Here is a 27,710-nt window from a genome sequence, read left to right on the forward strand (position 1 = left end):
TCACATGTTCACAATGCACTTTCCCAGTGAAGTCTGGCATATCAACACCATTCTTTCGCTGTTTACAAGGAAATTGAGCAAAGGAAAATGATTTTCAATTTCAGCCTCCAGCCAGCTGTACTGTCAAACAATGAAGCATGATGCTAAGTGCAGAACAGCAGCTTGTCTGATAGACGGTAAGTAATTAAGTATTTTCAGTCCAGAAAAGTTTTTATGTTGTCCTTGGGCTTTAGACAATAATATTTTTTTTTTCTAAGCTGTGAGAAAAAAAGAAACCAAACCAAACAAAAATCAAAACCCAGTATTCACCCACCTCATATTTACTGTGAAAAGATGAGGCTTTCACAGCTCTATAGAGCAGTGAGCCTCCAGGTGTAGATCAGATAATGGATGTTTCATTTAATTTCCCTCTTTGTGCCTTCATGAAAGAAAATCCAGACATTGCCTTTAGCAACGATGCTGCATGATGTGGACCCTGAAAGCATATCCCAAATTAGACAAGTGTATTATTTCCATGTAATGTTGGAATACAAACAGGAAGAGCAGACTTCAGTTTCCATTCCTAAAAAATAAGATAGAAATACCACACCTCTACAGATTCTCAGCTAAGACCTTCAAATATATATGCAACTAAAATAAGTTGCTCTAGAGGTAACATTTCCTTTTATTTACTCATTTGTATGTAGCAATGAGAATAAAGCAAATAATACAATTAGAAGTGAGCACAGCATTTAGTGAAGACTAAACATAGAAGATCCTTCATCTAAATGAAGCCAAGGACTAAGAAAAACTCTTTGGAAAGGAATACTAAAAGCTACTGAAACTTTATGACCTTCTAATACCCAGTCTTTTGAGATACTTGCACAGTCCTATCACTAGGGAATCCATGTATCTCACTGTTTTTATGATCTGGATTAACTACCCCATCTAAATGGGACACAGCTCACTTCCTCATTTTGCAGATTCAGAAATGAATTTTGCAGCTCACTGAAAATCTTGGACAGTGGAAATAACAGAACTCATGTTTTGACTCAAGTAAAAAAAAATCATCCTGTGTGAAGTACCTCTTTTTGGGAAAAAAAAGATATAAAAAAAGGTTTATAAGTTATCACTCACATGACGGTACCAACATGGAATCAAAAGAAAGCCTTGAGGCAAGAGTCCCAGTTTAGAGAATATGGGAAGTACTAGCTAAGGGAAAAAAAATGATGGAATGCTAAGTTACTGTGCAGGCTTTCATGTGGTATGATTGTGCCTCTACATTTGTGGATGAAAACAAAATTCAGATTTTGGTTACAGAAAAAATATCAAATGTTTATTCTATTGCAATTTGACCAAGAGGTGTGATTAAAACAGCTGAATCATTGGATTCACTGCAATACCAATGTTGGAAAAACTCTGATTATAAATTGTCTTGCTTTGTGTTTTACACTGCTTTTATATAATGAACATCATGTTCTCTGGTTAATCCTACAATCCTACTTACCAGAAATGCCACTATTTGAGTCAGGGTCATGTTCAACTTTAAATGATGTTTGTATAACAGAACCATCTGGCTTCCTCAAGGCCACACAGCTCAACAGGACTAAGGTGATTGGGACATACTGCTTCACTAGGCGTGATTTGTTCTGTTTTGTCCAACTGAACTCTGTGGCCTTGCACAATCTCCAGGAATTTTGGTCCTGTTCAACTCAGTGGCCATATCATATTTTCAGTAATTAGTGTTTCAGAACTAGCATAGTACTATTCTTCATATTTACATATGAAGAATATTTGTTTACATATTTGTTTGCATGCCACCCTATGTTCAAAATTACATCTTAAGTGTATGTAACATTGCATATGTGTAGAATATACTTTATAATCTGAGTGATCCTAAGATTCCTTGCTTTGGTCATATTGTCTTAAGCCACACCAAAACCCAAAGAAATTGTTTTTGAGCAAATTGGATATAGGCAGAAAGACAGAAGATAAAGGTGACACAAAAGATATGGTTTTTTGTTTGTGTTTTTTAAGGAGGAAACTGAAAGAGAAAACAGGAAGCCTCCAGAAACTTTTCTCAGGTGAGGTAGAATGAATAAAAAAACATAACTGAGGCCAAAGAAAAGAAGCAGCAAAACAGATTTGAGAGTCTGACAGAGGAAGTAGGAAAAAGTAACTAATGCTGATAAAGAGGGAATATAGAACTGAGGACTCAGCAAAGAGTAATTTACGGGATGAAAAACAGAGAGTATGTGAATGTTTTCATCTTCAAGATGATGTTATTTTCAGCCAGTTTTTATCCAGATGTCACACACCCTTAGGCCTGGGAGAGAGCTAAGACATCTTGGAGATAACAAAGGAGGAATCTGAAGGTAAGGAAGGTTCAAAAGTAGAGCTGAGTAATGTATTCATTAGTGGCGACAGTAACAAAGGCAATCTGGTTAGAAGCAACTGATGGGATACCTGAATAGCAAGAGGTGAGAAATAAAGAGAAGGTTCCATGAGAAACATAAAGAAATAGCTGAGATGGATCAAAATGGGCTATTTGATGCCAGATCCCACAAGTAATGCTGAGCAAAAGAAGTTAAATAAGAAGGAAATTTTCAAGTCAGGGATATGGAGTTGAATTACATTTTCCTTAGGTCAGCATTCACTTCCTCATTTGAACAGCAAACCAGCTGAAGGAGAAATGCACACCACCTAGTTCATGTGCCTGAGGCTTTTACTGTTCAAGCATTTAAACCCAGAGGACAAATACCAGCCGAAAATTCAGATCAATTAGAAACTAAATGCAAGTGCTGCCAGGGAAATAGACAAGATCAGAGAGGTAGTAGTAGCTTTATGGGGGGTCAATAGGTGAAGTTGAGAGAAAAGGGATGATGGTGTGGAACCCTTGGAAACAGCCAAAGGAAAGTAAAGAAGGGTGTGTGGGAAGGAGTAAGTGCAGAAAGGTGAGGCAGAGAAGCCCTGCTGAGGGCAGTATGCAGTAGCCACAGAGATGGGGCCAGCTTCAGATCCATAAAGGAATACTGTTCTGTGAAGACAAGGGCAACAGCAAGAATTGGATCATCATGGTACAGCAGATTGGAACGGAGATCAAGGAAAGTGAATGATAGGGAGCTGGATTAATTAGTCAGTGTTGGGGATGACATAAGGGTAATATAATGCATCCAGAAATAACTAACTTGACACACTGGTACAACAGAAAGGAAGCGATGAGGCCAGAAGGATGGTAGAAAGGCAGAGAGACACTGCTGCATGGTAAATGAAGGAAAGATGATTCAAGCAGCAGATATAGGGAGCTAAATAAATACTCTTACTGCAGGGTTTGATTGTGGACACATGTATGAGGACAGCAACAGATACTAGTTGGATTTTGAAGATTGGAAGCTGATACTTACACAAAGGAGGAGAAGTAAATGATAAGTTCATAATCAGGGTAAATTAAATTCCTCAGAGAAGGATTAAAAAAGATGTGGAGAGCTGTAGCTGAGGGGGAAAAAAAAGGATATGTGAGCCAAAGCAAACCACAGGTCAGGATTAAAACACATCCATCTGAAGCCTGTAAAAGCATTCAGAAGAAACAAATGCAGACTTTCAAGTTTGCAAAACCATTCTTCCATTCTTTTTGTTATTTGAATTGCCAGTGTCTAGAATGATGAAGATCATTCTTTATTTATTGTTGCAGTGAATCTTGTGAAATGAAACTTGAATGTATAAAATGCTCAAACACTGCTTGCTCAGAATGACTCATTAACATCACAGAGTAAATAAGTGTATAACATTGCTAGTTTGATTCAAAGCCTTTGAATATAAATCATCGATAAACTGTGACTTCAGTGAGTATAAACAACTCGGTGAGTGTCCCCAACTCCTACACTTTGGAACTAAGCATTTTTTCTTCATCATCCTGACTGTTCATGAGCTAAAATTCAAATGTTAACCATGAATTCTTTATTGAAAAATATTGTAAAATACTTATTAAAATCTTAGCTGGCATTAACACTAACTCCACACTTCTTTCTGTTTACTTCATAATGCCATCCTTGCTAATGGATTTATTGATGAGAAGCATTAGGAAATACAGCAAGTGCTACATGAATAGCAAAAGTATTCACAAAAAGCAAGTTCTGAAACTGGAATTTCAAGCCTCAACTATCATCTGCCCATGTAATCTCTAAATCCATCCCAAAAGACTTGGTACTTTAAAAAACATCATAGCACAAGACAATAGTTTTAGAAACTTTGTTGAATCAGGGTCTTTAAATCATTCCTCAAGATAAACTGTTTCTTGGCATATCTCCAAGAAACTGGGTGACCAAAGAATGCTTTTAGTCCTCTGTTCTTTACCCTGTCAGTCTCTTTTGTATTTGGTTGGAGAGTATGGGCTGTGTATTGGGAGGGAAGGTGTGAAAGCAGTAACATGATAGCAGGGAATTGCTTGGGAGACATGGGAGTGAATTAAAAGTAAGGACAGAGAAGGGGAATTTATATTTTTTTTGCATAATAAAGTGACAGCTGTTAGGTCATGGGTCTATACTTGTCTTGATCACTTTGTGTGCTGTCTTTTTCCTCCACCCCACATCTATCTTTCTCTGTGTATGCTGTACATTTTCTGGGCAAATCACTACCTTTCCCTGTATCTGGAGAGAAACACAACATCTTTTTTGGCACTGGAGCAAGCTCCATAATGAAGAATGTGATTATAACTGATGAAGGATATGGATTCATCTTTCAACTTCACAAACTATTTACTATGATTCAGAGTCACGAATTCCTCTGGGCCAAGGCTTTCTCTCTGAAGATGATGCAAGAGTTACCATACGTTGTTCATATGACTGAAATTCAGGGTTGGAAGGAAACTAGGGCCAAGATTCTGAGGCACTAAGCAACTACCCTAAAGCCAAATCCTTTAAAATGTCACATGTTGGATATCTAAAACTGGATATTTGTAAGTTTTTAACATTATATAGTTCTTATTAATAACAATGATAATAAATTCTGTAATAATATCTAATATTTATATACTAATAAACCTAAAGATTTGTCCAAATGGTTTTTCCCTTATGGGTAATCAGAGTCAGAGTTAGTTAGATTTCTGATGTTGTCAGATAAGGAGCTTTTCAAAAGCAGTTACAGATTTTGTAACACTTTAGATCATGGTTCCTCTTTCTTTGACTGTTCAAGCAGCTACAGCTGTCTGTGATGATGCTTATCAGTCACAAGTGCTGAAAGAAGGTTGCTTTAATATTAAATTAGAAAAACTACACTAGGATGATGATGATAGGGCTGTAATAGTATGAATCGAAACCCATGGCAGTAAGAAGTCCTGACAGCCAGCAAGTACCATATCCACAGTCTCCTTAAGACTGCCAAGTCCAAGACCAAAGACAACAGTCATGTCTCAGTAGTGTGTAGTCCAATGATGCCAATGATGCAGTGGCATGTCTACTAGAGATCTCTCAGTACTGTATGTTACACTGCAAGTTTCCTAAAAATTTTACTGATCCCAGCACTTCAACATTTTTCATGAAGAAGACGAGGGTTAATAATTCAGTGTGCTCTATTCAATTTCCTGGGGAAATTTGTTCCACACCCAAAACTATTCTTCAATCAGGAGTTCATTCTGTGTGTTCAAATCAGTAGAAGTATTTGTAGGATCAGGTTCACTATGTAGGGGCAAAGGAAATACCTGTATAACCTATAAAACACGCCCTACCTCAAGGTGTGCATAACTGAAAGCAACTAATTTTATTAAGTAAAAGAAGTATTCTATCAACAGACTCCAAGGCAGAGAAAGTATTTATTTTCAGTGTCTCTCTTGTAGTCTTGAAAGAAATGTTGAAAGGTGGCATTTAAAATGTGTCTTACAACTGTTGTCAAGAAATTTCTTTTCTGCCCATATTCTTAAATTACTGAAAAAACTTGATCCTCAAATAAAATTGGAAGATATTTTCCTTTATGCTGCCACATTTCCAGATGGCTGGAATCTAGACTGACTTCTTCTGCCTGAGTGTAGCAGCCAAGGATTTACACAACACCAAGTAAACTGCTGTTCTGATTCCAAGCTTCCCTATACCATTTTCTAAGATCCTCAACAATGGAAGCAATGGATTTCTGCTGTGATAGCTTTGCCAGCATAAAGAGAAATCTCATTCTTTTGCTGTCTTGTTCTCACAGGTTTCCAATCAGTGTCTTTTTTGCAGCTTTTCTATCAGGACTTCTAAGAGTTATGAAGACTTATATCCAGAACAGTATTCAACAGTACCAGATTTTCTGTTCTGGCTGTAAAATGGAGTTGTCAATATAAGCTGTATATGTCTATGGAAGCTATGTTGAAGATTCTCACAAAAATAGGACATGCATGCTAAGGTTCAAACACCAGATGCATGAAGAATCAAAAGAAAAACCTCAAAACATAAATTATTCCCTGTTACATCTCAACCAAAAGAGCAGATGAGTTATAGAGGGGAGATCAAGATCAATAACACAACTAGCAAAAAATGGCTATTCTACACTTCTACCAACTATTCTACACCATGAAGTGGCAGTTTCTCCAGAGACAGGCAGACCTGTTATATACTTGAACATCTGTGCTTCAGCATTCCAGCTCTCTCTCCTGTGTTCCAAGTCTAGTGAGTGGCCAGACAAGGTACCAGGAGGGCTGTGCCAGCCTCACAGAGAAGCACCAAACTGAGGACAGGGGAAAACTTTTCTACAGTTGTTCAATAGCCTGAAAGGGTCAGACATGCCTAATCCTGTAGCACTTTCCAGGAAGAAGGTCTTATTTCCTCACCTGCAGAAGACTGTGACCACCAACATCATTTGTGAACCTTTTGCAAATAGTCAGGTAAATAAAATAAAGGAAGCTAATATTTTCTTTGTTTTGTGCAATGGCAGCAAGGCTGTTCTTTTGGAAGCCATGAGCCAGAGTGATTAAAAGTTCATTGGTGACCAAGTATACCATGCAGTATGATGTGCGGGCTTTTCCACAGAGTGCTATAAATCTCGCAGCTGGAAGAGGTGTGCAGGGGTGGGGTGTGACCAAACCTTGGGGGCGCATGTCAGCCCTGCAGGAGCCAGAGTGAGCTCCCACCCTCAGGCTTCACAGAGCTTTTATTGCTCACCAAGGGCCAAACCTCACTTTCCTTACAGTCAGTGGGAGTTTTGCCATCGCCTTTCTTGAAATAAGGCTTGACACAAGCAGAGTAAACAATAGGAAAACAGAAGCCAAGCCCTTGGCTCCAGAGCCCATGGCAAGTTTCCATAGCTTTAACTGGCACCAGTAGTTGGTCTCCTGAAGGAATGACACTGTACCTGCTCTTTGAATGCAAAGCACATATTTTATACCTGCAAATGTATATACAAACCCCCCAATAATTATACATATTATTTTTTTCTTTGTAGTGAAGATAAAATCTGAGAGCTAGTACTGATAATAGTGCCTATACATTTTCTGAAACCTAATGTCTATCTTTAATGTCAATTTTTTATTATTGTTTTCTGTTTTAAATGGGACATATAGTTTCCTGACTCTTCTGCCTCCTTCAAAGAGCCTGCACTTGAAAATACCATGAAAGGGAAAAAAAAAGAAAAGAAGAGAAAAGAAAAGAAAAGAAAAGAAAAGAAAAGAAAAGAAAAGAAAAGAAAAGAAAAGAAAAGAAAAGAAAAGAAAAGAAAAGAAAAGAAAAGAAAAGAAAAGAAAAGAAAAGAAAAGAAGAGAAAAGAAGAAAAGAAAAGAAAAGAAAAGAAAAGAAAAGAAAAGAAAAGAAAAGAAAAGAAAAGAAAAGAAAAGAAAAGAAAAGAAAAGAAAAGAAAAGAAAAGAAAAGAAAAGAAAAAAGGCAGAAAAATAAGAAAGGAAATAAGAGAAAAGAAAAAAAACCAACCAGAAATACTGATTTATGCCAAGCGCTTCTCAAATCCTAGATGTCAGAATTTTTTAAGGTATTAGAATATGTATAACCCTCAAGATTTATATAAAATAAACTAAACATATTTCCTAAAATAGTAAGAGAAGAAAAACTTTTCTACAAGTCCTATTCCAACTGCTACTCTTTTATTTCTAAAAATGTTTCATGTGCTCAGTTCATACAGTGTGTATATAGTATACAAATACATGTCTATGCATTATCAAAAAGAAAAGCTAAATTGTAGTGTATTTAGAACCTCATGGTTCAAGTTTAGATAACCATGAGAAATGGAGTCAGTCAGGTCAACATGAGAAGTGAACTCAGTACCATCACACTTCTAATAAACTTTGTGCAGAGGACAAAATTACTGGAGAATTATTCTTTATAGTGGCTTTCTCATATTTTAATAGAAACTGAGAAATCTACAGAAAACTACTTTTGCTTGGATTAGAAATTTAAATAGAGGTTAGGAAAAAACGCACATACATCTCGCAGTTTGTCATCATCTTTTAGCAATGCCCAAGTTCAGCTTCCCTGCAGCATCAAGTCTTTAATTGTGGCCGCTGTACAAGCCAACATTACCCTCTGGAGTGCTTGCATCTCCATGTGCCTGGGCATTTCTGGGAGCTCAACAATACCAGGTGGTCCCGGGTGAGGGCTGTGCCATCAAGGAGGCAGCACTGGACACATGATGGATGCTGCACGCTTCCAGCTGGATCCTGCCTGCTGCCAAGGCTGGGGTAACTTGGGCCCCTCACGGAGGATGGAAAGATTATTCACTGCCTTAAGCAACTCTGCCTCCTAACTCTCCTCCTCAGCTGTTTCTGAAAGCATGGTTTTATGGTTATAAATGTTATGATGGTCTTCATCCACATAAACTCTTACATGATTCTGGCAACATGTTGACACTACTTCACAGCTTACCTTCTTTCCCTGCATTTTTTTAAGCAAGCTATAGCACCTCATTGTTTACTAGAGCATTTGTTAGAATCTGGTTGGGTCAGAAAGCCTGCCATTTCTCTCTGCAGCAGAGCTGTATGCTTTGGACCTGAGATCATGGAGCTATTGGCACTTCCAACAATTGGTTGCATCAAGCTGTGTTGCAATACTGTGAAACATGCCACATCAGGGTTTTTTCTTTTTTCATTCTGCCCTCAATTTCTCTCCTCAGTTCTTCTCTATCTCTCCCAGAGATGAGCAAGTCATTTGGCCAGATGTGAAATTAGTTTTCAATCTTTGGTTTTCATGGTTTATGAAGAAATTGTTCTGCCTAGAGTCATTCACAGGAAGGGTCTATTCACTGTAATCTTGGGATTTGCCTCATCAGTGGATACGCAGCCTTCATAGCTCTTCTGACCTTGCATGTACAACCTTACCTCAGGTAGTAATACACTTGACCCACTTTTCTGTGCAGCACAATAGCATATATAACTCATGTGCCTTTGGGTACTGTATTCCATCTCTAATTTAGCTCTAATTGTTGCCTCCTAGTCATTTATGTATTCTATGGAAACTCTAGGAACACAAGCAAATTAAAGGAAGTGGAAGTTACAGTGAAATCCCCCATGCTCAGAATACCAACTTGAAGTGCGAGTGCCTGTTTGCTATGCTTCATGGTTTCCTGAAACAGTGTTTAAGTAGACTACTTATGGGGCATGGCATTTCAAATTATGGAAAAAAGAAAGCAAATTCTCTAGGTTTGAATCATCTTATCTGGAAAGGCATCAAATGTCTAATTTACACAAACTGCATTAATAAATCTGAATTACACGCTATGTAAAGAGACACTCATCCAGTATATGCCGGTGGAATCAGATGAATGTAGCAAGTTGGAGTTTCAAATGGAAAACTGGAACCTAAAGGAAAAGAAATGGTACATTTGTTGTTTCTGTCTAGTTTCTTCTTTTTTTTTTTTTTTTTGAGGCGGGGGGGCAACAGAAATGAACACAAGACCATTATCTGAGATGACTGTCTTAGAGAGTGAATTGCCAGAAGGGTCAAGGGATCACACAGACTTTGCCTACACAAGAATTCTTACTAAAGAGAAATGCTGGATCAGATGAAAATCATGCCTTGGTTGCCCAAGACACTGTACCTGTCAGGGGATTTTAAATGTGTAGTAACCACAGAGGGTTTGCTTATGGAGCACTGAATGCTAACCAGCTGCTGGGAATGGTAGGTGTCCTCTTCTGCTCCTTTCTTCTTACAGGAAATGTAGTCACTTAACTTGTCCTCTTCCAAGTCCTCTTTCAAGAAAACGTAATAATTATTTTGTTTTGCATAAAGCCATAAATCCCATGTATTCTGTTTTTCTATACTGCAGAGTACCATGTTGGATAACACAATGGAGCATTCACACAGATTACCAAACACTTCCACAGAATCTAGGAAGGCGACAATTTACTTCAGAAACAAAGCCGTCCTGAGTGAACATCCATGTGCATGATCCAGGATAAAAATGTTTCCCATGCTCCCTGGTAGTTTCAGTTTACCAAGGTTCTCATTTTCATATCAGCTCTAAAAAGTCTTTTGCACTGCCATTTAATAACAGACAGAATTTATGCCTTGATCCAGCAAGATCAAATCCCATCAGCATACACTGAAGGTTTAATTCTGTTGAGGTTTGCAATGTAACCACATCTAACCAAGGACTCAGCTTTCCATTAAATCAGGTGTCAGAAACCCAAACAGGAGTTGGAAACCTGAATGCCCACCTGGATCTGAGCCAATAACCTTCCAATATTACATTAAGTAACATGACTAACATCTGTCCTCAGCAGAAGGCAACAGCACATAGCCCTTTTCTGAATGTTGGCCTAAAATAGCAGTAACTGTCAGAGTTTTCTCTCCATCACATTTTCACTGTTGGTAACCAGTATATTTTCAAGGTGAAAGGATATGAAGCCTGCTTCTTCTATGCAAGCATATAGAATAATGACAGCAAAAATAATAGGACTTCATGATCTTTAGGGTCTTTCCAGACCTAAATGATTGCATGATTCTAAAAAGAAAGATCAAAGACACCAAACAGTTTTGATACAATGAACAGTTGTAGACACAAGGAATCTTCAGTCTTGGAAAAATTACAAAAAAGGGTTGTGAGAAAATACTGGAAAATCACTCATAAATAGAATAGAAAAGGTGAATAGGAAATAAGGAATTATTTATCCCTGTTTCTCCCAAGAGAAGATTCAGAAGGAGGACATTAACTGATTATCATAGGTCATAAATTCAAAACAAAACAGGTACTAGTTTTTTTTGTTTGTTTGTTTTTGCACAACTTGATCTTTAACTGTGAAACCTCCTGCCAGAGGATATTGTGGTATACAGGTATATAAGGCCAAGACACAGCTGGAAATATGCCTGGAAGAATTGAAAAGACATGACGGTGGCCCAGGCAGTCTTGGAGTTGCCAGCCCCTAGAAATGGGAGCACATGCCACAGAGATATCACTGCGTTCCTGCTCCATTCAGACACTCTTCCAAAAATGGTCACTACAGACAGTGCTGGAGGCAGAATATTTAGATACATGGACATTTTTGATGTTTGATGTGGTAAAGATATGATTCTGTTCTCATATGTATATATATATATAGGAAAATCACCAGAAACATTGATGGAAACTTCATAATCTCATTAAAAGATAGTATCTGGTGTATTGGTAGCTCTCCTTTCTCTCTGCCAAAGTGTCTGCTCAAAGCTATCACCATCATTTATTTCTCCAATATACTTTAGTAGTTTTTCAATGTTTAAATATCTCTTTGTGCAAATCTTTTGCCCTTTTCTTTATGAATAGGTCATTAAAGTTTACAAAATGTTGGAAAAGGCTTCTTTTCAAAGGCCAGATCTGCCCACTTTTTAATTTCTGAGGTGCAAGACTATGCATGGTCTATTGTGGAAAACAGCTTGCAAAGGTTTTGAAAATGCAAATGTAATACAGTAAATTTGTCCCTTATTTGTTGATAGGGATAGAGGAACAATACAAATTTGCAATTTAAAAAAAATTAAAGGGTTGCGTGAGACTTTTTATGGCCAGGGCAGCTTCCAGAGGGAAACTGGAGCCAAAGGAGAAAATTTAAAACATAATATAACTAATCAAGGAAACAAAAAAGTTCCTTTTCACTTACACAGAAGCCTTGTTGAAAGAGAAATACTTGTGGGACATGAGGAATGAAAAATGTCAGCATGCAACTGCCCAGGCGTGCCTGATTTGTAGCTCCCACCTCATGGCAATTGCTGAAAGTGTTGTAAAAGACCTTCTTTGTCTCTGGAGAAAGTATTGCTTTCAAAGACAAGAAAAATCCACAAGCAACCTCTCACTTTGACACACAGGTCATGACATTAAAAGAATAATGTGAAGAATCACAAACCACTGGTTGCAGTTAGGAAAGCAAATGGCTTGGTAGGAGGGAGGGAAGGCTATTTATGTTATGATCTGCTAACTCTGTTTACATATATTTAGTTCCTTCCTCCCTCCAAAAAAAAAACCAAACAAAAAACAAACAAACAAAAACAACCAACCCCCCCCCCCCCCAAACCCAAGCATCTAGTAAAGTCCTTCAGAATGACCCAGAAGCAAAATTCTTTAACGGAGTCAACATCATCAACAGTTTGCAAAGGGGGAGGCTAAAACAATATAACTTCTGAAAGGCAGTAGGGCTATTTTCCCATCTCCTTTCACCATTTTGTGCAGAGAGGAGATGCCAGCAGGAAGAGTCAGTGCCGCAGCAATCCAGACACTGGAATGAGCACATTTCCTGGCGGGTGCTTTGGTAAGTTAGAGATTGGGCAAGCCTGCCAAAGGAAATGGGGGAGAGGCAAGAGGGCATTGTGCCAGCAGAGCTGGCACACAGTCACACCTCTGACGTGGGAAGAGTTGACAGTTTTATGAACTTCATCATTTTGCCAGAATCATCTTCAGCAACCAGTTTTGCTTGAAGTGCTGAGAAAATTGTGATTCTGGCAAGATAAAACAGTTCAGTGTTTCCTTGACCAGAGCTAAGAGGTGTCAAACTTATCTTGATGGGCATAACCTTGAACAAAACATTCAAAGCTACACATCTTCCCTCTGCTAACACTGGAGATGGTAGCAGTAACACCAGGGTTGTTTCCTCTATGCCTTTTTTGCTATAGTGCAATTAGAGAAAACTGCATGCCACCATGCAATTAGAGAAAAGTCATGCCACCAGCTTCACTTTAAAAGAAACTGAAGGAAGCAGAAGTGGTGCCCTTAATTCAGCAAAGCCCTCTGTGCAAATTAGAAATTATTTTTTTAGGTACAGAGGGAACTTGGCTTTTTAAAAGTCCTTGAACATCTGAATTTCTCAGTTTAGCTTGTGAGCTGATATTAGACACACTTATAAGCAAATGCACAGGTGTGGTTCTACAGTTAGGGCTAAAATACACCTCCAACTGCACTTCTTACTGGAACTCCCCTATCACATCTGCAGTGGTTTTGGAAACTCTGGCTGCTCCTCCAAGTGACTGTAGCATAAAAAAAGCATGGAGAAGTCTTTGAAGTGATGAGCAACTGGGTATTTCCAGAGCAGAAACCCCAAATGCATCCAGCCTGCAAAATTTTGGTAAACTCTCAAGTTCTGACAGGAAAAGCAGAAGTGATGATGTCATCTCAAGAGGACCAGAGAGAACAGCTGAAAAGCAGCCCTTCTGAGATGTTTAGGGAATAGCAGTAGCATATGACCTTAACATAACTCAAAAGCTTTTATTATTGTTGTTGTTGCTGTTACAGTTATGGTTTGTAAGAATGAAATTCACCTCCTGGTAGGTAGCCTGCAAAGAAGGCCATGAATCTGCTTAGTTTTAATCCTGAGCCCTTTGAGAGACACAATCAGAGGACTCCATCCTGCAGACCAAACTCACCATATGCAGCCGGAACTCCAATAAATAGCTTCAGCCTACGGATATTTCTCATTCTGAACTGATTTTCCCAGCTGTGGATCTAAAGCATGGGAAGAAAAAGAGGTGCTGCTGTTCTTGGTATCCACTGTAAAATTAATTAAAAATGCCAACAAGGACTGTCAGCTTCTCTAGGCAATCAGCAGATTTCTGGACAGTTCAAATTTAATGCCAGGGGAAATAGTTTGATTCATTCCTGATTAACTGATGACCTAATTTGTATGGCTGCTTGGAATGCAAATTAGGTTCTCTGTTTCAGAAAATTATATAGTAAAAAGTTTAATAAGTAGACATATTTGAAGATTATGTAATATTCAAATCAAACTGGAATCCAGATTTGATGCCTCTTGTAGTTTGGGATTATTATGTAAATTCTCTCCCCTGCCACTAACTGCCCATGCCAGCAGTTAACAAAAGAAGTAGTTAACTGCTGATCGCTTAGGTGGGGGCAGGTTTGTCTCTTTTGGTTTTGGGGACATCTTTCCTTTCTTAGCTCGGGGGAAGGCAGGAGCAGTGGCTGCCGAGGAGGGAAGCTGCTCTGCTGGCTATGGCTAGGGCTTCTGGCTGAGACGCTGTTTTTCTCCTCGCCGCGATTGTTTCTCCTGGTTCCTGCATCTGGGATCCCGGGCCTCTGTTCCAGCCTCACCACCGCCGGCACCGTCACAGCCTGCCCGTCCCGGCTGGGGCAGTGACCCGAGAGAGAGGTGTGCGGCTGCTTTTGCAGGACACGTGGTGGTTCCCCACTTTCAGCTTTCTTTTTCCTTCATCTGGGATAAGAGACACAGAGTTCATCTGAGAGCTCACCACTCGTCTGTCTCGCTGGAGGGGGCCTGGATATTCACTCTGCAGCCAGCCGGGCTGTGACATTGACACTGCTTAGGTATAACTTTCCTCCCGGAGGAAAACCTGCTGGGTTTTGTTGTTGTTTTTTTTCTTTCTCTTGTGGTGTTGGGGAAGCGGTTTGCACTAGTCTGTATATATATAGCAGTTAAGAACAGTTATCCTTCTTGTATTAAATTCCTTTTTTTTTCCCCTCAAACCAAGACAATGCCAAAATAGATATCTATGCATTCCTGGAAGTACTGTAGGAAAGGAACTGAGAAGGAGTCAGGAAGACATAGATTAGTGAATATGATCTTTGTAGTAGGCAAGATCTTTCTGAAGTTAATAGGGAATGAGATCATAAACGATCTGAAGAATGTTTGGGGGGTTTTCTGATTGGTTGGGGGTTTTTGTTTGGTTGGGGGTTTTTTCTTTTTTTTTAAAGAAGAAAAAGAACAAGTGGTAATGAAACTGGAACTTTGTCACCATGGCTTCAGAAAAGGAAATGGCTGAAAACTTTGGGGTGAATTTTTGAGGAAGTGACAAGAAAGGACTCAAAAGTGAAATTGCAAAATCTTCTACTAAGATCCTAAAAATAATGCAAACCTCACAATACAGATACCCAGGAGTTTCAGTAGAAAAGGCAGAAGTATGTATTAACCACAATATTATCCAAGTATACTCTAAAAAACAAAAACTTTCCGAGGGAAGAGAGGGGTTTCCAGATTTCAATCAAGGAGACCAAACCTTGCTCTCTGAAGCTGGCATTTGTGAATTATCTTAGCCAGTAGACAGGATCTCTCATGCACATCTTAGATGCTGTGACAAGCAGGCAAAAGTAAATATAAAATAATGAAATATTGCTATAAATTTCCATTGAATAGGAGTGGTCAGAACTTCCTTGGTAAACTCACAGTAAAGCTCATCTCCATTTCATAGTGCCGTATTTCTAAGGAAAGCCAGGTGGTACCATGCAGCTCATCCCCACTCCTTCCTCATAGTAAATTCAGAAATAGAAAGAGAAGAATGATTTTAGAGAACTAAAGAGACTCCCAGTTAGAAACTCTAAATGCCTCCAGCTAAAAGCTGATTTGTTTGTTTGTTTTATGAGTATACCAGTATGGCCTGACCAAAACATCAAGACCTGGCTTCTCTTCATGCTCATCTTTATGTCTTGCTAATCATTACCATCTCTCAGCATTTCTGGTTTCCCATATGTATTTTAGTGTTGGTTGCTTACTCTTTCAAAACTCTGAAAACTACAGTTGGCAAACAACATTCAGGAGATGGGGTGTTGTATAACTCTACTGTCATTTGTGATGGACTTAATTAGGCATCCTGAGTAAGGGATTAATTATTTTAACCCGGTGTTTTTACCCTCCTTTTTACTTGTAAGCCCCTTAATTTAAAACAAACCATTAGAAAAAGTAGTATACTACATCTGGGCACGTGACTCAGCAGAACTGTCAGGAAGACAGAAATTTTTAATTTAAACACGTAATATGAGATCAGACTGGTGCCTGCAAAAGCTTGATTTACTTCAGTCTCTGTTGAGAAGATCTCAAATGGTACCCTGCAAAAGCTCAGCTCTGCCAGAACTGCATCTTGCTTTGAACAAAGTTCATGCTCTATGAGGAGCCCCACTGTTTCGGACAACAGCTATGACCAGGATGCATTTTCAACTGGAAAGAATGTAGAGTAAAATAATTTCTTAACTCTGCACAACTTTCCTGAAAGGCATAGAGGAGAAAAGGTGTGTAGGATACACACACCCTGCATATGTTTATGGGGCATTATAGGTTATCAGAGGATGAAAATTAGTTTGGAGGTGAGAGATGATTTCCTTTCCCCAGCAAAGACTGGAAGCAGGGAGTCTTTTTATATTGGATCCAGTATCTTTCATTTGAGTTTCTCACTTTTGCTCTAGAAAAATAATGAATGCCCAGCAGAGGACCCAAAAAACTATTGGCTGATCAGTCGTGCTGAAGTAACACTTTCAGAAAGTAATGGAATGAGTCCTCCTAGAAACTGTTACAGGATAAATGAAGCAGGTATCAGGAAAAGCCAACACGGAATTACAAAAGGCAAATCATGGCTGACTGACTTGATCACATTGTCAAAAAAATAATGCTTTCTGTCCATAGAGGGAGAGCAGCAGATGTGGTGTACCTGAATTTCAGGAAAGCATTCAACACTGTTTCTCGTAGCCTCCTAAAAAAGCTGGTAGGATACAGACAGGATGGGCAGTCTTTGAGATGGAAGGGAAACTGGATCATGGGCTGCACTGAGAGAGGGGTGATTTATGATTTTCACTCAAACTGGCAGCCTGCCACTAGCAGGGTCTCCCAGGAATAGACACTGGTCCCACACTCTTCAAAATCTTCATAAATGATGTGGACAACAGCTTTGAAAGCAGCCAACCAAGTTAGCAGGCAAGCAAGAACTGTATGAAGTTTAACAAGTGCAAGGTCCTGCACCCAGGACAACATAACTAAAGAGCCCAGAACAGGCTCTGTAGCTGAGGAGCAGCATCACTGAAAGGGACCTGGGGGTCCTGGTGAACAACAAGCTTGTCAGGCTATACTTAGAGTAGTTTGTCTAGTTCTGACCCCCACAATTCAAGAAAGATGTGGGCAAAATGGGGAAAGACCAAAGAGGGACCACAGAGATGATAAGAGGGCTGGAGAAACTGCTCTGTGAAGGAAGACTTAAGGAGTGAGGTCTTTTCTCCCTGGAGAAAAGAAGGTTCATGGGGACATCACAATATTCCATTAATTAAAGGGCAGCTACAAAGAGGCACAATTAGCCACACTGAGAGGATAAGGAGCAATAAGGAGGATAAGGATAAGGAGTACAAGTTGCGCTAGGAAAGGTTTCACCTCAATATGAAAAAATAAATTTCCACAGAGAACAATCATTCACTGCAACAACCTCCCAGGTATGCAGTAGAGTTCTCATCCCTTGAGTTTTTCAAGATCTCGTTATACAGGCTGTCAGATAATCTTATCTATGCTCCTTTTACCATAAAAGTTTGGACCAGATAGTCTTCCAAGGTCCCTTCCAACCTGAGCTGTAGCATGATTCTATGATAACAGTTGCTGAAAACTGAAAGTAGTATCTTACACAAAAGACCTTAAAGGAGACTTTTTTAAATGCTTATTCCTTCTGTTGTGTAAGGCAAAAAAATTCAGTTTTGTTATGTTGCCTCTGAGAGCTCATGTATTTCACCCATTTGTCTTCACTGTTGCTGCATATGATTTATTGTTACCTGCTGGGAGTGTGTCTCCACCACGGCTGTAGTCAGGATTACAGATGCTGTCAAAGCAAGTTGCTCAGTAGTTCCCATTTTCTACTCTTTAGTTCACAGTAGTGAAGCCCGGATGACCTGAACCCCTTTTGGATGAAACTGAATCCTATAAATCAGTGAAAAGGAAAGAAATCAAAGAGGAGGTTAGCACACCAGGCTGCAAAGCACAGCAGCTGAGGTGAAGCACAGTTAAGTGTTGCTGCTTTAGCCAAAGGGGCCGGTAACATCTGGCAAAGTGATGGGGCAGTGACTCTGACTCATAACATCCAAAATCACTCCAGCGTAATTCCCACAGTTTTCTTGTCAGCATCCATAACTCCCTTGCTCTTGTAAATCGGAATAAATGATCAATGTCAAACATAAACAGAATATTGGAGTCTTTCAACTGGCTAAAGAAGTGATGTTAGGAGGAGGGAGTCAGCAGGATTTGTCCTACTCTTAGTATGTTCCCTTTAAAGTTGCACCACTGTATTAAGTCCTGGTTTCTGAAAACAGAAAACAGTGAGAAGAGACTTGCAAGAACACCACCAGCTTCCATCTGTGAACAATTTGATACTTGCTTTCGGCAAACTGCTAAGCATTCCAGTTTTAAATAGACTTTGTACCAGTATTCTCACCAGCAATGCTGCAGTGTTGAAATATTCACAAAAGTGAGTACAAAATATCACAAAAACACTTGGACTGAGAAGTGTTTTTTGTGAATGGTTATGATCACTGTTCTCCTGCTTTTGAGAATATTGTTGGAAATATGATAGTGTAAGAAATAAATCTGACAAAACCAGGTGATTTATTGCTTGGATTGGTCTGCAGACAGAAAAAGCTTTTTTCAATGCAATCTAAGCTAATGAAGGAAACATCAGCTGTCCTCAGCTGCATTGGAGGGTGACTCCAATAGGTCTGAATTCAGTCTATCGTGAAAGATATGACATCTTTGTCTGCTGTTTGCTTTCTAATATACAGTTTATTATAATTTTATGTATGATGCAAAGGTCCTTTTAATAGTTCAGTGAGGCCAGTGTGAATCTTTGCTGATATCAGAGCTTTGGAGATCTTTCTAACAACAAAAGAATACACAAATTTCTCCACACTTTTAAACAAAAATCAAAGGTGAGCAGTTACTCAGAGCAGAAGCCGGAGGTTAGTGAAAAGTCTTAGATAAAGCATGCCCTCTAGATGTGTCTTCCTAGCTTGGGCGTGTCAACTTCTGTCTTGTTTCAAGAAAGATAAAAAAAAGTTAAATGTATTTCATCATCCAAATAATCAACTATTTCCAGTGCAGATAAGGATCTTATCCAAAGGGATTATATTTTAGAAGCAAGACTACACCAGCTAATGATATTCAAACACAGTGAAGCAGGAAGTCTGCCTCCAAGTTGCTAACAAGGCTGTTTTGAGTTATGCTCTGTGCCTGTTACAGCAACTGTCAGATAAATAATCTTGCTTCTTTGTAAGAAAATGAACAGACTGGTTCACTTTAATCCTCCACCATCCAAATATATTTAAATAGCAACATGGTTAGGATAAGGATACACTGCAATATGAGTTGGAAAAGTGCTAAAGCTCCGGAAGCACATACCATAAATCATGCATTTAATAATTTAAATCAAGAACTTCAAGCAGCTGCCCCTGGGAAACATCAGGAAAACACACTGTGCAATGAAGCCTGATGAAAATTAATTTAGTAGGCAAACATTGTTATCTCATGGACTTTATGCAAATTACAAAAATAAGGTGCTGAACATTATAATGTATTTTTATATTCTTTTGCTAAGAATGCTTTCTACTTTTATTTAATAAGTAGAGTACAAACCCTTTTACCTTAGGCAAAAGTTAATTTGGGAATTTTTTTCTAAGTTGGATGATTAAGCTATGCCTTTCAACAGCTGTTGTGTTATCTGTGAAAAAGGTCCTGATATCTGAAGGAGCCACACACCTATGCAATACCCAGGGTTGTTCTGCAGAAAAATCAGACTGCTTTATGAAAGAAAACACACTCCAGCTGAAGGATTGTCCTCTTAAAATTCTCCTCAAGCACCATAATATCACAAGCAGTGTGAACCCATGCAAGTGGACACTGCCATCCAGATGCTGCAGCTGCTTGTGCTGCTGTTCCCTCCCTGTCCCAGTACAAACATGAATTTTGTCATATGAGGAAGATCAGAGGGAATAATCCCCATTACAAACTAAGTATTTATTTGCCAGTTTAATGTTAACCTGGGCCAGGTTCCTGTAGGGTTGGTGCAGAAACACGATGAGATGGTTTGGGCTGATAGGCATCTTAGCAGCATGGCTGAGTTATATTGACTTCAAATGCTTATGATACTACAGCCTTAGTCTGGAAAGGAAAGTGACCCAACATTTTGAACTGATGATTAGATCTATGTGTGTATAGCGGTATTATGTACACATTATCCAAAAAACCCAGAAAAAACCCCAGCAAACAGTGAGTAAACATATATTTTCCCACCAAACCTTAAAGGTTAGTGGTGGTAAAAGGAATCTATTGCAGACTTGAGTTCTTACAGTGCAATGATCTGCCCTACATGAGGTTGTTCTCAGATCATAGCATGGCCTGGAGAGGGTTGGGAGGATGCACCACCACAATCTATTCTGTAACTAAAGTCAGCTTCTCTGGACCTCTACACTAGGATTCAAGCACCAGTTAAATCCTCCTTAAATCTCTCTTAAAATGTACCATATTGAGAAAAAGAAAAAATAAACAACACATTAGAAGGCAGGAATATTATGTGTTTCTGTGTTTTCCCCACATTGGACATTGTCAAAACAACAAATTTTCACCAGAAAAGAGTTACCTGAAAATTCACTTTATTTTAGCTGGAGAATTATGATTTAGAAACAGTTTAATTTAATCTCTAAAAATATATAACATGATATTACTGGTCCCAGTAATTAGTGGTTTAATGGCAAAGAATTTGCTTTCCAGTAAGTTCGCCTATAATGACAGGTATTTCTTCAGCTTACACTTGTATCTGTGCTCAGAATAAATTTTATCTTGCATCCATTCAAAAGGAGTGATTGAATAAAAAGGATGTGATTATGCTCATCTGTAACAGCCAGTCTGGAATCTGGAAGGAAGGAAAATAGTTTAAAGAGGCAAATAAGCCAGCTTGCATGTACATGGGTAGAATATAGCTATTTTTTACACTCTTTACAAATTGATTCTTAAATAACAAAATATTGCATTGAAAATATGTGGTGTTATTATATTACACCTGTGTGCATGCTCAAAATGTGAGAATAGGGCCTGGGTTCATCCACCTGCAACACTCAATGAGTCCTGGAACTCAGAGATGTAGGTAGATGCTGACTTTCACAGTAACAGAGACATGAAGTGCTGTAGGCAGTGATTGAGACTGAAGTTAGAAAACTCCTGTCTTAAGCCAAAATAGTCATGCATCACTTTAAACAAATTTCTTAATTACTGTATTAAAAAAATAAAAGAAAAAAAGAGGGATGAAGGAATAGAGGGAATAAAGCCTACCTACCTCAAAAAGTGTCATATATCAAATAGAATAGTTGTAGTAAAATGGTTTTTTATCCTCTAGTGATCATGTCCTCTTACAGACATAAATATATAAATTGAGTAATTTCCCTATTATTAGCACATTTAAAGAGGTTCCAATTTCAAATGTATTTGTTATGAATGCTAAAAGCCTTGTAATTTTGCATGGATTAAATAGATATTACCATTAAAATTACAGTGCAGCAGTTTTCTATGTTGTAAGTTTGCTGTTCACTCCCAACAATGTATGTGGTATTTCTGTTTCACTAAGTAACGTGATCCTGATTGCAGCATTTAGCATCATTGCTTTCTGTGCAAGAAAGAATCACCAAGAATGAGAGGAAAGTGATAAAAGATCCAAAGCCTGCAGAAAATTAAACCTACAGCTTAGGAAGCTTTGTTCCAATGGAGCTCTTTTTGTTTTCCCTCCAAAGCTACAGAAAAGTATAAAGATTGTAGCTTTCATAATTTACATTAATAAAACTGCTATATCCTACATGTAACAGAACAATAACATAATTTATGTTTAAAAAATTAGAGGTTAAATTACAGTCAGTAAATCTGTAGTACCAACAGAAAATATTTTACTGATGCATTATTCGCGAAAGCATGTAGCCTACATTTGTGTGACTCATAGTCATGCTATCAGAGACTCAAGGCCAAGCTTTTAAAAACAAAAGTGCAATTTTCTGTTTCCTTGTTTATCTGATATGAACATTTCAAGACTATTTAAAGAAAAAGCAGGAGATGAAGGGAATTACTGAAGTGCAGAGATTAGTATCCATGCATTTGCCTGGATACATGTAGACAAACACATACCAACACAAATCAAGCAGAAGTAATGGCAGTTTTGTTAACATTGTCTAACAGGATTCTACATTTTAATTACTGCATTGTCAAACTCAAACCCTTTGTTAATTTAAATTTTATGTGGCACTAATCCAGTGAAGCCCAGGTTGAGCAGTTTCAGGAAAATTTCAGCAAAAAGTGTTTTTTTCTGAGCTGGGAGATGAAGATACAGATACAGTCTGCTGTCTTTAGGCAAGTTTCTGTGCATCAGCTGCACCTTCATAGCTGGGTGAAACTAAAGCATTTCACTTCTTTGCTGGGTAGGTTGAGCACAACAACATGCTTAAACACTGCAGCTCTGTGAATGCATGATAATAAACATAATAAACATTAAATTGTCAGGACTCTGTCAGGACTTCTTCCATGAAAGAGAAATTTATAATAACTGTGATATTTTCCAATATAGATAATGCCTATGAAAACGGAGGGATTTCTGCGTGCCTGCTGGGGACAGATTCAAAGTTGTGAACTAAACTAAAGCAACGGAAGTTTAGGTTAGACTCTGGAAAAATATTTTCAATAGTGGTGGTGAGGCCTGGAGCAGGTTCTTCTGGAAGTCATGGAATGTCATTTATTGGAGGATTGTAGGAAGAGGTTACACAAACATTCCCCCTGAGTGATTCAGGACTGGCTGGATCTGCCTGGAGGAGGGTTATGAACTGCAAGATCAACCAAGGTCCCTTCCAGTCCTACTTTTTAATTCCGAATAAATCTTGATAGAGGTTCCTGCTGAAGTTGGTAAAAGTGCCTCTCTCTCTTTACTGAGACTGAAATCAACTTTGTAATAGAAGCTTGTGCTTCTAACACCATGAAATAGCTGCTATGCACTTTTCCCCCCTCTTAATAATATTTCAATTATGCAGGTTTCTTCAACCTCAAACAGTGAACTCTGGTTAGACCTTAAAGTGAAAAAAAAAAAGTAGTAACTTGCAATAATCTCATTAGGGAAGTCTGATAAGAAAAGGCATATTTAGCCATTTGAAGTACATTCTCTGGCCTCTGAATTTGTTTGGTAAGAATTGTTCATTCAAATGAGGGAACTAGAAACACCACATTTTCCCTAGATTTTCTGCTACAAATGTTGAGGTGATTGCTGCCAACAGGAGCAAGTGAGGTTTCACAAGAGTGGCAGGAGTGCCAGAGTTGCCAGTCAGCAAGTCTAAAAGAAGAATCCACTGCAGCAGGAACCCACTAAGAAAAAAAATAATCTCTGGATGGAAATTAATGCTTCAGATCTTAGGGACTAAATATTGTTCATATTATAGCCAGCTTACATCAAACCCTTTGCAAAAAGAGAGTAATTCCAAGAGATGCACAGACATTCAGGACAAATACTCATAATTTAGGACATTTATAGAAGTGCACAAAGTTTCATAGAAGTGAAAGTATCATCTGATTGTTTAGTTTACTCTTTCTGAGCAGGTAAGGGATTTGCCTTCTTTTTATTTCCCAGGATCTACAAGAGCACTCTTGGTTCCTCTCTAAGTATCAATAATCCCATTTTAATGTCAGAAGGCTGGAAGACAGGAAAAGGAAGAGATCACAGACACAATTTCATGTGGCAAATCTGTGGCACACCAAGGAACAGAGGTAGGTTAGTGCTAAAACTACAAGATTTTTCCAGGATGAAATCACTTTCTAAATTATTTTCTCTCTTTTTTATTAATCTTTTCTTAAACACTGTTTTTTGGAAACTGCTGCAGGTTTTCAGTTAAAATTATTGACTAATTGTGTCAGTGTTAGCAACAACACTCATTGCTTGAATTTTAAATGCACCTGAAGGCACAAAGTCATAAGAGATGCAGTACATGCACACAACAGGGAGAGCTAATTTCTGTTAAGAGAATTTGACTGTCTAATTACACAGAAATGAGGAGAGATTAATCATTGAACAGAATTCCACAGTTAATCTGTGGCAGAGTGAGGAATCCATTAAAGACCTGATGGATTCCTGCTCAGTGCTCTCCTCATCAGCCCATTTCTCCCATGCTTACCCTCTGTTAAGCAAGCTAAGGATCACATGGACTGCTAAGAAATCTTTCACTGCTTGAGGTGTTACAAGGCAACTAAAGGATATGTTATGCAACCTTACCTGGAAGTATTTAGTCAGGCTTCATTTTTCAGCAATCTCCACAGGAGACTTGAAGAAGGAGCAAACCCTCCTTGTGATCCCTGCAGGCGGAAAACAGCCTGGCCCTATTTGGACCCCAAAGAACCTTGGCCATTAGTAAAAAAGGACAAGAACAGGTTTTACTGAACAGTTATTTACCTACTTTTAGAAGGCAGGATCAATCAGCTGTCTGTAAAATCTGTCTGGCCACCCAAATTTGGTGGCTTGAAGGGCTCAAAAACAAATCTAAAACCATCACTTAAGCAGAGGGAACAACACAGTGATGTACTGTCAATGAAAGCTGGAGGGAAGCATTGCATCTGAACCCACTTTTAAAGCATCTCTACCAGCTGTGCAAGATAGTGTGAGGAATAAAGGTGAACTGCCACATGATGACCAGAAAAGGAAATTTGGCTGGAGTGACGATGACTCAAGTTAGTACAAAAGCTGTCAGTGAGAGACAGATTTTTCTTATCCTGCAGGTTGTTTGTAGGATTTTGGGACAGAGGCTGCTAAAGACTTCTCAGCTTCCAGATCTTAATATGGGAAGTGTAAGGCTTATTTTTAAAGAAATATGGAAAAGAGAGAAATTTGCAAAACTGCCTTTCTGCAATGAATGACTGTTAAGGTAAGTTACCTCTGTACAGTTTAGAGGCTGGGACTGTTTCTGTTTTTAGTGTTCCCATGAAATGTCATTGAAAGTTGAAAGGAAAAAATACCTCATGATTTAGTTCCACAGCCATGGCCAGCTCTGATTCAGCCCTTTCCCTTTATTTTTTGGCCTGGATATATTAGCACAAGTATTATGATATGACCAGAAATGCCACAGTACTTGTACAGGGCATTTTTCAAGAGTTTTTTTTAAACAAACAGAAAAACAGAGAATTTTTCATTTAGGTGAAGAGCCAAATTGTCCTTAGTGCTCTCTACATTAAAATATAAAAAAGAAATATAGCTCTGTGAAACTAATAATACTGACTTTTCCTCCATCACTTTCTAGAATGCTGTGCTCAAAAATGAAACTGTGCTTCTCCCAGCCCATAGCTGAGGGAAGGGCACAGGTGTGGTCCTCTTCCCCTGTGATAGCAACAACATGGTGCTGCTGTGGAGAGGAGCAGGACAAAGGGCTGGGCTTCTTGCCTGGGCTACCTTCCAGTCTTCTCTGTGCAACCAGTAAAACAACACTGGGATAGATGCAGCTTTATGCAGTCTTCATTGACATTGAATCATACACACAGAAAAGATTTGGTTTTTGACTCACATGAGTTCTCTATTACTAATAGCCCGGCTGGTTATCCTTCTTCCCTTAGCAGAGCCAATCCAATCATTTATTTGGTCACTTAGGGAACAAAGTCAGGAAACTAATCAGGGTTCAAAAACAGAAAACCAAAACTTGCTGGCTTATTTCTGACCCAGATCAATTCCCCATTGAGTTTACAGTGCAGCACATGAACTTAACAGAGGAACATCTGTACTGGATCATAGCACAGGTCCATTTGGTCTGGTGTACTGCCTCCAGCAGCAGAGCAGGCACAGCAGATGTCTGAGGAAGGATGTTAGGATGGGGCAAGCATGCAGGAATGCTTCCCAGGAATGCTCTCCCAGCCTTCTGTGACTTGTGACTCAGGGATATCTTGAGTAAAAGTTAATATTTCTGTGTTTAATATTCATCAATGCATTTTTCATTTATACTATTGATTGTTTGGGCTTTTTTTTTAATTAAGGGAAATATTTGCAATCCTACCATGCTGTGGGCCATAGTATAACTGCTCCATGCAGTCAATGAAGTGCCTCTCCTTGTTTGCTCTGGAAGTAGTACCCAGTAGTTCCCTTTTGTGCCCTTTGATTTCTATATTGAAAGAAGCAAAGACCAGCCATATGCCCTATCCATCCTTTTTGTTCCACTACCTGTTTTATAGATCATTGCTATATTTATGTCATTCAGCTCTTTCCCAGCTTCAAGAGGTCTTAAAATACCCTTAAGGGAGCAGCTCTATATCAACAGGTCAGCAGAGACAGCAATGCAATATAAGTATAGATGAGCGTGGTCAGGGATCCTGGTAGCTTAAACTGAGGACAGAAATGACCATGAAATAAGCCTTTAACTATGAAGAAATTTGCATCTGGATAGGCAGTCCTGTCTGCTGAATCTAACTCAGACTTTATTCTCCATCCTCATTCCTGTTTCCCCTGCCACTGCTTGCCAATGTCAACCAATGTCTTCAGCAGCTCTCCAGTTTAGTAAGTAAATAAAGAATTCAAATGAATAATTTAATACATTTTCTTTCATTCTCCCATGGCTCAGTCCTCAACTGCCTTCTCTTTAATCTTCCCTCATTTGTGAACTGCAAATATTTTTTGAAGGTTCTATCACGGCTGGTTGGAATGTTCACTAAAATTCAATGTTCAGTGTTTCTTCTTGCTACTCTGAATATAAAATCTCCTTCATTTTCCTTTATCTTGTTTTCTATAGATCTCCCAGTACTTCTTGTTTCCTATTTGTTTATATTTCTTAAAACCCTCAAAACTATGCTTTATGACCCAACTTGCCCTTTGTCACTTTGTCCCTGCTTACAGTCATATTTAGCTCACCAGCTCTTGCCAAACGTGCTTTTTAGAAATATTTTCCCATCTCAGGGAATCACAGTCAAAATTATGCTACTCACTACATACTGTCTTAAATACATGCCCTCTAATATTGAGATACCTGTGTTTTCTACAGTCCTTCACCTGGCAAACTCCAAAATCCATGAGAAAGTTGACACTCCTTATTTCCTGTCTGCATCCTGCTCATTTGTCTGCAGGCTGAGGAGCAGCCCTGTGTGCCTTCAGCCACAGCTACTGCACGGGGTCAGAGCCCAGCACTTCACAGAGGAGCAGGATGAGCCCTTGTATTCGACTGGGTCATGGCTTTTCAGCAGTGCCCTTCACAGAGCAACCTCAGACACGGTGTGCTGTCTTTTTAAGATGAGTAATTTCCGAAGACCCAGGTAGAATTCAGGGGTTCAAAGATTGTCTCATTTCATATATCTCACTAAGCTGGTACTTTCCTGAGCACCAGCCTGGGGGACCAAACACTGGGTTATGTGTTAGAAGCAAGTACAGTTATACAAGATCCTATAGCTTCCCAGTACAGGGAAGGGAGGGAAAGCAATGCTGTTCCCCAGAGAAAATGCTTTCAGTGGGGCTCTCCTGGGTGAAGAACATCACAAAAGGGTCAGGACTGACACAGATCGATTTGAAATGCATCTTCTTTTCCCTGAGTGAAAGAACAAACACTGGTGTTTCTT

Source organism: Pithys albifrons, chromosome 4 (assembly GCF_047495875.1).
Source record: "Pithys albifrons albifrons isolate INPA30051 chromosome 4, PitAlb_v1, whole genome shotgun sequence".
NCBI lineage: Eukaryota > Metazoa > Chordata > Aves > Passeriformes > Thamnophilidae > Pithys > Pithys albifrons.